Source organism: Centruroides sculpturatus, unplaced genomic scaffold, assembly GCF_000671375.1.
Source record: "Centruroides sculpturatus isolate CEXI.00-Female unplaced genomic scaffold, Cexi_2.0 scaffold1249, whole genome shotgun sequence".
Lineage (NCBI taxonomy): Eukaryota > Metazoa > Arthropoda > Arachnida > Scorpiones > Buthidae > Centruroides > Centruroides sculpturatus.
Window position 1 is genome coordinate 144,103 of NW_019385434.1, and position 13,129 is coordinate 157,231.

Sequence of the window (13,129 nt, forward strand, 5' to 3'; positions counted from 1 at the left end):
CATTGAATTACTTATGACCTGGCAGTATATTTTTTAAATGCTGTTAATACAATACAATAATTTAAAACATTTTTACATTAAAAAACTTTTTTTAATGTTTTAATATTTCAAAATTACAAAATAATATTTTAAAATTACAAAGTTACTTCAAACCATTAAAAAGATACCACAAAATTACATTGCGTGGTATGCTTTGAAGCAATTTCTTCTTGTGACTAAACATAAATGCACTTTACAAACAGTGCAGAACACTCTGGCCCTAACGCTGTTGCACCTAGGCATTCTGCAGCGATGGTTCTTGCCATCACTTGCAATTTCAGGCATGTGCAGTGCTCCCTTTTTTCTTTTTGCCTGGCTTGGATGTGGTGTAATGGCCCGTCTTTTTCCTAATATCGGGGGGCTTTTTTCTGATTCATCAGAGTCTGGATCTTCTTCTGAAGTATTGGAATGGATTAGCCATTCAGAGATCGCAATTTTGAACTGCAAATAGTCCAGGGTTTTCTTTTTCATTTTGTTTAGTGCTTGGCAGTCTCTCCTGTATTCTATCCATGCCAGCAGCACAGGAAAAGTCAAAAAAATGAAGAATAACTGTAATAGTCCATTTTCTTGTTTTGGCATTCTGTCTGTACATGGCAATGATTCTGTCCAGAAAGTCAATTCCCCCCATGTTCTGATTATACATTTCCACAATGAGTGGTCGGGTTATATTCACACATTTTTTTTCTTTTTTTGACCATCGACAGCATTCTCCTGTAGGCATCTTGCCTTCAACAGAAGATACCAAAGTAACAGGTTTGTTGTCATACCATTTTACAATGGATATTTGGCCATCTCCTCGTATGGACTGATCAGACGATCCACGACCCTTGTTTTTCAGCTCAGAGTCAGACTGTAATTTACTTTCTTATGGAATTTGGCACATTTTTATTGTTCCAGTTCCCTGACACTGTGAATCTATATGGAGACAATCAAGTACCTCTATAGATGAGAAATACCTGTCCATGTAAATAATACAGCCTGGTGGCAGTGATTGTGCCAAGCGCATTACTACTTTGCCTCCTATGTTGAGGGAATCGTACCCTTCAATAATTGTGTCACCTTTACCCTGATATAAAAAGAAATCAAATGGCAATCCATCAGGGGCAGTACAAAGAAAATTTTTAATGCCACATGGGTTTGGCTTCCCACGAATGAACTGTCTTGTGGATGTTTTTCCCCAAAATGGTATTATCTGCTCATCAATAGAAACTCTCTCTGTTCTGTTATTCTGTAAACAACCATGTCTCACAACTTCAAGTAAGGGACGTACCTTCCAAAATTTGTCTAATGAGCGTATTTCAGATGGCACATCATCATCAACTGTTAGCTTTACATTGCTTCGGATGGAGAAAAAACGCCTTTTAGACATGTTGTCTGCAATTTGCTGCACTCTAGTACCTGCTGACCAGTACATTTCTATTCTGGGATAGCTCAAGTATGACATTGCCAGAGAGACTCCAAAAAATTTTTGTATTTCATGGGGGGTCGTATTTAGAGACATCCCCGTTCGTGTAAGTGATGACCGATTTGTGGCTGTCGAAATGGTCTCAAATATACTGATCGGAATATATTTTATAAAATATTCCTGTGGATCTGCATCTCTGGCTTGCGATGGAATATTTTCTAAAGGTGGTGCAGGAGGCAATGGCTCAAACACATCTGTGTGCTGCCAAATAAAATTATTTTGATGCACATTCCTTATCGGAATCACCATGTCTTCATCTGAAGAATCACTTGTGCTTTCAGTTGGTATGAAGATCTCATCATCATCTTCGTCACTTGTTTCACATTCAAATTCAGAAAGATTTCCATCAAATTCCTTCTGAAGCCTTTCTCGGATTTTTTCCTCCGACTCCAAAACTGAAATGTAACATGTGTATTAAAATAAATTTATTTTTAGTAGTCAAGAATAACATATATCAAATTTTGTTCAAAAAACAACTATAAATAGTTAAGATAAATAAGTATTTCACCAATACAGAAAACCAGTACATTTGTACATAATAGGTTCCAGTGTGACGTATATGACACACACAAAAAAAAACGTTTCCATCACAGACACACATGTCTTAATCAACTTCGAACGAAACTTAACATTTAATTTAAAGCCTTTCAAATACAAATACAGTAACATAAAAACAATATATTATTTATTTACTAATAAAAATAAATACTTACGTAGACGAGACATAGTTTTTGTATTTTTTAGATACACGTGCTCAAAAAAATGGTGATAGTCTCTTTCCTATCGACACAATAAGCATCGAACGCATGCGTGTCGTTGACCGGACCCTAGTGGTCATTTTAAGAAGTTTTCAGCTGATGTCAGAAGCGATACGAAGAATCTGTAGCTGTATAAACAATGGGAATTTTTTGTGTCGTATGTGACACGAGGAATCCGTAGAGGATAATAATATTGGCTGTCGAAATGGTCTTGAAAACAAAGTTCATGCATAAGTGTATTATGATAACCTGAGGAACTGCTATTTTGAAATAAAGGCTTTAACCAAAAACGATGCTTGCGTTGCTTTCGTTTCATGAGTGCAGAAAGCAACAAAAATTATCCAGAAAAAAGTTGAAACATCATATCAACTTGTATCTGATCCATTTAAAAATATTTTATGCACTAACGATTATGAACAATCAAACTACGATGCTTTCGTTTTCACCAATTTTTGTGTGAAGAAGTATTTACGTTTGACACTTGGCGGCATCATCATTATAAAAACTTTGCTAGCCAGACTGCCATTCTAACCTGTGCGCAAACGCAAATAGATCACATGATTAAAAGCTTTTACGGTGAGGGGTTTTACGCTGTTTTTACGGTAGTGGAGTCTCGGTCTTATCCCCAATCTCTTTGTTCAGGATTTGGAGTGCCACACAATCTGATTTTACTCATCGGTCTGTCTCTTCAAAACTCAACCTTTTTCTGTTATGAACCTTTTGGGTCTTGTAAATTTTTTTGTTTCTTGACGTTTCTTTTTGGAATTGTTGATCTCACTCGAGGGAAAAGGGATTAAGAAGAAAGTTATAGAATAGTGAAGACAAAGAACAAAGAAAATACTAAGCCTAAAATATAACAATTAACAAAAATATACTCATTAATATGACTGACAACCACACATGCCTCCCCTAAAGATTCATTTACCATAGTGCAGCTTATGGTAAACTACCCTACAGCCACATAAGCTGTATCGTTGATGTGATGAGGGATCTCATCCAATGTTTTGGTTGTTGATATTCTGATGTCCTGCAGATTCATCCCAGGGACCTAGGTCTTCAATTTCCAGATAACTTGTGCTTCGCAAGTGTCTAATGCATTTGTATATTTCATCATTGCCTGGATTGCTTGCCAACTTTTCTCTTGTAGGATGCCTGCCAGCCTCTCTTTTTTTAACCGTTTTGTACATAGGGAAATAGCATTGTTTCAACTGATCAACATACATGATCCAAGTATTTTTTATTGCCACTGGTTTCCATAGTAGTGGGATTTAACTTATGTACAATCCGATAGGGTCCTGAGTACTTAGCTGAGAATTTTACATGACTTTTATTTCTACTCTCACGTAACAACCATACATTAATCAGATGTTTAATTAGATGTACGTAGATTTTATAACATTGATGTAGTCAACTTATCCTTTTAGTTGGGAGAATGAGAACTTGTGGTCTGTAAGTGCCATTGCATACATTGCATGTTTAATGGTATGCTTTTAAAAAATATACATGTGTTTGGATTAAATTTGTATAATTTACTTTTTTGTAAAATGTGATAATCTGATATTGTATATGTTCTTGTTTAGTTGACTGATGAACGGTGCCTGAAACGTGTAGAAGTACCCGTATCAACTGAATAAAGGTGGGAAAAAGCCAAGTGTTTAATTAATAACACAATCTTGTGTTCAACACTCAACAATCATTCATGTTGTCCCTTCTTCCAATCATCCAGTTTTCTATTTCTATTAATATGTCCCTGGTTTTGAAATTCCGTTTTTTTCCCTATTTCGTAAGCTGCTTCCCATATGGCATTTAATTTGTCCTTCAAATTTATCCCATAACAGATCTCATGACTATCATCCTGTAGTTCCACAGGAAAGCGAGGGTCAAAGTCATAGAGTAAAAAGGCTTGGGACTCACCAGATGCATGGGTAGCATTATTGTATGCCAATAACGCTGGTGATAAAAATAATGTCCCAATTATGGTTATGGCCCTCTGACATATGGGCAATGGCACCACAGAGAGTTTTATTAAAGCACTCGCAGATCAAATTGGAGCATGGGTGATATGCAATCGTTATGTTGTGTTTTATCTGTAGATAGTTACAAGCATCCTGAAACACATTTGAAGTAAAATTCTGTGGTTTGAAGTGATAATACTGGGACAAACATACCTATAGACTATACGATCAAAAATAGCATTAGCTACACTTTGGGCGGATTGTTCTTTGATTGGTAGCTTTGGGAAAGCTAGTATATATGTCTATTATGGAGAAGATAAACTTATTTTCTCTTTGAGAGGGCCTATGATGTCAATAGCAACCTTCTGGAAAGGGAAATCAGTTATCTCGGTTTCCTGGAAAGGGGCGCGGCTACAGTGAAGATTGTGTTGCTGACAAACCTTCCAACAACGGACAATGCACCTAATATGTGTCCAAAGGTTTTTCATGTAGTAGTACTGATTTATTAAATAATAACTTTTATCAAACCCAAGATGACCCGACAACAGAGAAAATGAAATTTCCATATTATGAACCACCCCCTTCCCTACACAAACTTGCTTCCATTGGTGTAACTTGAATTGCCCTGGTTTGTTATGAATTAGTTCACCCCTCCTCTAGCACAAATTTTGGTTGAATGCTACTATTATCAGATGGTGGGCCAGGAATCTGGTCAATATGATGTTGTATTAATTTACATTAAAAAATCATTCTCCTCTTGCTACTTTAAAATTTTCTTTCTTAGGTCAGAATTAATGGAAGCTACGGGCAGATAGGCTTAGCTGAACTACCTCGTTTTGTTCTTTTAGTTGTGTGTATTGCCGATGTAGGGACATGAACATGTTTTGGACCTTGCCTAGGTTCATCTCGATGCACTCCTTTATTTCTTTTTTCAAGTTTCTGCTTACTTCGAGGGCAGAGTGCCTGCTTGATGTATTCTCTGAATAGCTTTGGATTCGGGACGTCACGGGTTCCACACATGCTTATGCTATTAATTTTTTACCTGATACTCTTAAATGACTATTACTAGTGATGGCTGTGACACCACAAATACTACTAAATGCACCTTACTATAGGAAAAAATTACTCACTGATCCAAACTCAGCTCGATGAAACATGACTGCTTCGAACACGACCTAAACTGGAAAAGGGAAGAGGAGCGATGGAAAAATTTCTACTATATAGCTAGAATTTAGTTGAGGGGGCTGGAGGAAGTTAAATAGTTTAAGAGAGGGCTAGTAATAAGTAAGGTCACGGCAGGCAGGAGCCCGGGAGAGATATGGATAAACTGCATAAATACATTGTTAAATGGTTACAAGTGGTTTGTTAGAGATTTGTTAAATATTTAATGTTCAAATTTTTAGTGGCACGGGGAGTGGTAAAAATTCAAAATGCAAGGTTAGAATGCTAGCATTTAACAATTTAATAGTATAAAAAGACCAAAATTAATTTCAAAAGTATAATTTAGTTAAGATTCAAAGGTGTAAAATAGCTTTTTAAGGTATTTAATTTAAAATTTGGAATTAGTTCAGAGAGCTTCAACCAGAGGGATGGAGATCTTACTTGTGCGGGGATGGGAGGGATGTATCGGAGGGTTGCCTATTAGTCTATTATTGCTCACATTTGGTCAAGTTATCGTTAAGTGTTATGCGGAAATTGTCAGAGCGGAGAGAAGTTTGTAAATTAACATTAAAGGGAAATGTTAAGAAATAACAGTTTAATCAATTTAAAATTTTTAAATATATACTTTAATAAATAACAGGTTAATTTATAGAAGGATCTGATTGACTATAATTTTAAATTTCGCTTGAATTTAAAATTTTAGAGAATTTAATTTAAAATTTGAAATAGGGTTTCAAAAGCAACCACCAGAGGTATGGAGAACGACTATCGGAAGCAGCAAGCTGTCAGAGAGGAAGGTAAATCGGGATAACAGCAGGAGGCCGAGGGGTGGACAGGAAGAGAATTGTGTCAGTATACTATTATATTAGGCAACGTTAATTGTTTAATGTTTTCAGTTTTTAGATATCTAGGCATAATGAAGGCCTAATGCTAAATATTATTCTAAGTATGATTTTAGGCTAAACTATGGGCGTTATCCGTTAATAAAAAGGGGGTGAAATGCAGACGCTGAACAAGCAAACGTCTGTATATTTAGGCAAATGGACCTCCAAGGGGGAAAAAGAAGCACCAGAAACCCGCGGAAGATATTAAAAGCCCGGAAAGACGGTTGCTGAAAGTGGTAGAAGCTAACGCTAACAGCCAGGATAAATACTTTTATGAATTTAAGTTTGCACTGAGAAAAGTATGGGCTGGAGAACAATGGTCTGTGGGTCAACAGAAACCTTTAGGTGCGGACTACACGTTCCAAAATAGTGCGTAACCGAGTTACGCACATGTGTTATGTGAAACATAACGAAAAGGACATAGTGAAGTTGAGCGGGGGTGGGCTGAAAGACGTGCCCTGGGCCTAAAATTTTGTGTTTAGAGAGCGCATGTTGCCGAAAATGAGCTATTCTATGGTTGATTTTTATTTTATCTTTGTCTGCAGAAAGGAGCAAAAAATTTACGGAGGTGGTCGGTAATATTTGCTTACGCGAGAAATGGGGAGCTTTAAAAGGCTTAAAAAGTTTTTAAGCCTTTTAAAGTGTACAAAAGGAAAGAAAAGCAAGATGAATCCAAATAACAGACCAATTTCGGAGTTAATTAAAAACATAAACATGGGGAAACCAAAAAAAGAGAATTAGAGAGGATTGGAGAAAAGCTAAAGAATTACAAGAAGCTAGGAAATCTGGTACTGCTCCAGCTGCTGTTGATTAAGAAGGAAGAGACATTAATCCTCACATTCCACAATATGTAGCAACTGCTCCTTGGTATTTTGGTTTTTCCTATCCCACTCTCAAACATCAGCGACCTCAGCCGGAAAGACAACAAAGTTATACCAAGATCGAAGAACCTTTTGTTAGAGGACTGAAAGCAAAGACAGCCACCAAATACAGAAAAGGAGCTTGTGAAAACTGTGGTGCTTTAACTCATACAAAGAAAAACTGTTTTCAGCAGCCAAGAAAAATTGATGCCAAATTCACAAATGAAGATATTGCTGAAGACGAAGTTATTTTGCCAGATTTAAATTTGGACTACTGTTAATGTTGACTTAGTTTCTCCCAAGCAAAAAAGGACACCTTCAGTTATAATCCAACAACCTTTACTTTCAGAATATTAAAACAAAAGAATACAGGAAATTTAGTTACGTTTTACATACTTCACTTTACTACTATTCAACTCTGGCGCCAACTACTACAGCGCCACCTCGTTTTCTCCACAATTTTTCACTTACTAAATTAAATTCTGCCAACACTCTCCCTTAAGTTAAAAACCAAAAGAGAACACAAATCTCTGAACAGCCTTTCTAACCCACTCCCAACATGCTCTTGATCCGTTCAAAGCTTTCTTTATGCAGAGCTTTGGTCAGGATGTCTGCCAGCTGAATATTGCTTTGACAATATCTAATTTCAAATTCTCCTTCATGAAATTTTTCCCTAACAAAGTAGTATCTAGTGTCCAGATACTTTATCCTTCTTGAGAATAATGGATTTTTGGCTAGGCATATGGTGCTTTGGTTATCCACATGTAATATAGGTTTTATTGCACTCTTGAGTCCCAGGTCGACAATTAGATGCTTGAACCATAGTAGTTCTTTCATTGATTCACTTGCAGCTATCAGCTCTGCTTCAGTTGAGGACAGTGAAACTGTAGCTTGCTTTCGACTGCCCCAACCCACTGTATTTCCCAGTACTTTAACTACATATCCAGTAGTGGATTTCCGATCATCCAGATCTTCAGCATGATCAGAATCACTAAATACTTCAAGTAATTCACCTCCGTTGTTCATCAACACCAATCCATGGTTCACAGTTCCTTTTACATAGCGAAAAATACATTTAATAGCCGTCCAATGTACTAGACGAGGATGCTCACAAAATTGACTCTACCTCATCTCTCTGTGTGGCACTCCAGGAGACTCATGTGAAACCTGGAGAAAGAATTACTTTAAAAGGATTCAATCTCTATCGCAAGGAAGATGATAGCCACAACCGTGCCAGTGGCGGTGTGGCTATTTTGGTTTCAAATCGCATTCCATTTTTACTGGTACAAATAACAACAGAGCTGCAAGCTGTGGCAGTTAATATTTCAATTGGCGTATCTATCACAGTTTGTTCTATATACTTGCCACTAGATGTCAGAGTCAATGAGAATGAACTGGATGCCTTGGTTGAACAGCTGCCAACACCATTCCTTATTCTTGGTGATTTTAATGGCCACAATCCTATGTGGGGCAGTCTTGACATCAATCGTCGAGGCAGAGCCATTGAGAGATTTATAGGTAATCACCAACTGTACCTATTTAATACTGGAGAAGTGACATACTTCTATGCCCCATCAAGATTGTTCACTGCCATTGATCTATCATTAGCAACTCCGAATCTGTTTTCAGCATTTACATGGGAGGTTGGATCTAATCCACTCTCTAGTGACCACTTCCCAATATTTCTAAAATACCGAGGCAGAGAAAGCTGCGAAACAGCTTGTCCATTACGCTTGAAACTGGAAACTGCAGATTGGCCTGCATTTTCCTCTTTGGCTAACATCACTGAGGAAATGGCCAATACTGCTGATATCAATGATGCAGTTGAAGTTGTCACTTTGTGTATTATTTAGTCAGCTGAGAAAACAATGGGAAATACATCAACAAGATACCCAAATTATTCGAAACCATGGTGGAACCAGAATTGCGAGGTTGCATTTAAAGCACAAAAGAAAGCATGGGGGATTCTCAGAAGTTACCCCACTACAAACAATTTCACTGCTTTTAAAAAAGCAAAGACAAATGCCAGAATAATAAGAAGGCAAAGCCAAAGGGATTTTTGGAAAAAGTATGTTTCTGGCATAACATGTTCCACTTGCTCAAAAGCAGTCTGGGATAAAATCCATAAAATTAATGGAAAATATGCTTTTCACTTTCTGTCCATGCTGGAAAATAATGGCACAATAATCAGCGATATACAGGGTATTGCTGATACGCTGGGTGAAACATTTTGTACTTCATCCAGCAATATTATGTATTCAAGAAATTTTTAGGCTTATAAAGCCTAAAATGAAAAACAATATTTAAACTTTCATTCCTCATGTAATGAGGAATATAATGTGCCATTCACAAGCATTGAACTACATACAGCAATCTCTCGCTCGGGGAATAGTGCTGTAGGCCCGGATAAAATCTACTACAGCATGATTAAAAATCTGTCAAACAATTTTTTTTCTAATCTGCTGTGTGTGTTTAACAGAATATGGACAGAACATACTTTTCCTGACTTTTGGAGGCTATCTGTCATTATTCCCATTCCGAAGCCTAATAAAGACCACAAAAATTTTTCTAATTACAGACCAATTTCTCTGACAAGTTGCCTGTGTAAACTTTTTGAGAGGATGGTAAACAGACGTCTGATGTATCTCTTAGAGAAAAATGAATACTTATCACCACATCAGAGTGGTTTTCGTAGGAACAGAAGTACCACCGATAACTTAGTAAATTTTGAAACATCTATAAGCGAAGCGTTTGTTAGACGACAGCACTTAAGTGTCTGTGTTTTTTTATATAGAGAAGGCTAATGATTGCTGTTGGCGACATGGGATACTCTGTGATCTGGATTAATTCGGATTGCGGGGTAATTTGCTGAGTTTTATAAAAAACTTTTTAGAGAATCGAAGATTTTAAGTTAGGATTGGCAACACACTATCTAGGCCTTTCACACAAGGTGTTTTTCAAGGTTGTATTTTGAGTGTGACTCTGTTCCTAATCAAAACTAATAGCATAGCTTACACTCTTTCTTTTAGTGTGAAACACTCTCTGTATGTGGATAACTTTCAGATCTTCTGCCAGTCTAGCAACATGACTGTTATCGAGAGACAACTGCAAACCTCTCTAAATGGCATAGACCATTGGTTTTAGTTTTAACACGGAAAAGACCTTGTGCAAAAGTGGATACTTTTGCCGAAGTACTTGGATTTCGAAATTTATTTAAATGGGGTCAAAATCCCAATGGTAAATGAGGCAAAATTTTCGGGTGTTTTGTTCGACCATAAACTGACGTTTTAACCGCACTTGCGCAACCTGAAGAGTAGATGTTTAAAATCTCTTAACCTTCTAAAGGTACTGTGCTGCTTATCCTGGGGAGCAGACAAAGTTTCTATGCTCAGGATTTACAGGGCCCTTGTCCGCTCTAAGCTGGACTACGGTTGCATTGTTTATGGCTCTGCGCGAGAATCTACTCTTTGGATGCTGGATCCAATTCACCATCAAGCACTACGTTTGTGCACTGGTGCTTTTCGAACTTTTTTTGTACAAAGTTTGTATGTGGATGCTTATGAGTCTCCACTATCTCTCAGGAGAGAATAGTTGTCTCTATTTTACTATATAAAACAGAAATCTCACACTAAACCTTCAGTTGATTGTACAGTATTAGATACTCAGCTGAAAAGGTTATTTGAAGCTCGCCCAAGCAGTGTACCTTCATTCGCCATAAGAATGGAGAATGTGAGCAGCACAATTGATCTAAACACAGGCAACATTTCACAGCTAGAGGTCTGTAGTATATCACCTTGGTCAACTCCTTTGATAAGTGTTGATTTTAGCTTAAAGCAATTTTTTAAGGAGTCCACGCCAGACTACGTCTACAGACAGCACTTTGCAGAAATTCAACATCGTGACAGGAATTTAATTTTTATTTTTACAGATGGATCTAAATCTGATGATTACGTTGGCTCAGCCTTTGTCTGCCCGGATGAAATCGTGGCAGAACAAATTGCATTGAATTCTTCTGTTTTTTTTTTTTGCAGAGTTGCATGCTATTTGTTTGTTGTTGTTAAGTTCCATCGAGTCGTTGTCGACTCCTGGTGACTTCATGGACAAGTCTTCTTTATCTTGATCTTCCCCTTGTTGTCTCTCGTAGCTCATCCAGCTTCATTTCTGTGACTTTTTCTATTTCTTCTATCCATCTTATATGTTTCCTTCCCCTCTTCCTTCTACCTTCCATATTTTCCAGCATAATAGTCTTCTCTAGGGAAACTTCTTTACGCATCACATGTTCAAAGTAGGTCAATTTTTGTTTTAAGATTCTTGACCATAAGGAGAAGCTTGGCTTAATTTTTTTTAAAATTGAGATATTAGTTTTCTTTTCTGTCCATGGAACTCTAAGTAATCTTCTCCATACTTATAATTCGAATGCATCTATCATTTTTCTTTTCTTTTTTCTTAGAGTTTAGCTTTCACAGCTATATAATGTTACAGGGAAAACCATTGCTTCTACAATCTTTTTTTAGTATGAATGGAAATGTCTATCTTTCATTATCTTGGTGAGATTTGCCATGGCTGTTTTGCCAAGATTAATTCTCCTTCTGATTTCTCCTTCACAACTTCCATTCCTTTCTATATTTGAGCTCAAAAGTATGTAACTTTATACCACTTCAATTCTTTTACCATCTACAATGAAATTTTTTAACTCTTTAGTTGACATTACTTTAGTTTTTTTTACATTTAGCTTCAAACGAAATTTAGCACTTACTTTTTTTAAAAGCGGGAAGATTATATAAGATAATTTTTATTGGATGCATATAATTTATTTTATTTCTTTATTTAGTTTGAACTTTTATAATTTTTAAGATTATTTAAACTTGGTAAATGTTAACGTATTTACTTATATTTATGTAACCGCTTTTTGAATTTCGTTTTACGTAATTTTCGAATTTCTTCGTTCGGTTCACAAATGTTAACTGATGATGATCGCTTAAAGCGTTCGAAAGCGTTTTTAAAATATTAAAAAACGATTTGCTGGAAGTTTAAAGGTGTTGATTTTTATTTATTGTGTGGTTCCAGTAAGGAAAGTATTTTATTTATAGAAAATGAGATACCTATTCTATTAAAAAGACCCTTCAGTTTTGTGACCAATTATAATTTAGTGATCTGGTTGATGAGAACTTCTTCAGGGTTAAATAAGCCTCATATTCCAAAGAAGATGGGCCAGAAATTATGTTTCTCAGAAAGTTTAGGGTTAATGTAACAAAACGTTTCCAGGGAAACTCAAGGTCCAAATCAGATCTAATTGCATATGATGGGGTTGACCTCTCAAGACCAAAAAGACAATGATAGAACATCAGTTCTATAGAGTTGATGGCTTCAAAACAAAAAGGCCCCAAAAGAGCAGACCATAAGATCAACTTGAAGTAAATAGAGAAGCTGATAGTTTCTTACACAAAACCATATATCTGTTCTTTACCCTTCTCAAGATGTCTATTACATATAGGAACTGTTCTACTCTCAGCATCAGGGTGAAATCAACGTTGCACTATCTGGAACCTGTGACCGGCGCTCGACGCGTATATACTGTATAACGCTGTTGACAAACGTTTTCGAGCGATCCCTTCGCTCTTCTTCAGGTCGACTGAAATTCCCCGGATAGAGTGTATATTATTTGTTGGGATCGGGTGTCAGTTCCGAGGGGGTGGGTCGTTTCTGGCATGTGCGGTTGTTGTTGCATCTGCTTCCTCCCCCATTATACAACTGCAGATATTGTTTTATTTTTCTTATAGTTAATTAAATTTGTTTCTGTAGATATTTTTCTAAATTGTGTTAAAGCTTTATTTTTCTATATAAGATAGTATATGCTTCTTTATTTTTTATTTTCATCATTTGGAGATACAGTAGAGCGTCGATTTTCTGAAAGTCAATCATCCGAAAGAATTCCAGTCGGCAAATTTAAATTTTCGCCAGTGCTGTGGCGCTTCAATCTTTGGCTATGTCTTGGGCTACTCAAATA

The 13,129-nt window shown here is 36.6% G+C and overlaps 1 pseudogene; it reads right to left on the reverse strand.

Annotated features, from left to right (window-relative positions):
* Nucleotides 1-174: 174 nt before the first annotated feature.
* On the reverse strand, nucleotides 175-5,237 carry LOC111638947 (annotated as a pseudogene).
* Nucleotides 5,238-13,129: the final 7,892 nt, after the last annotated feature.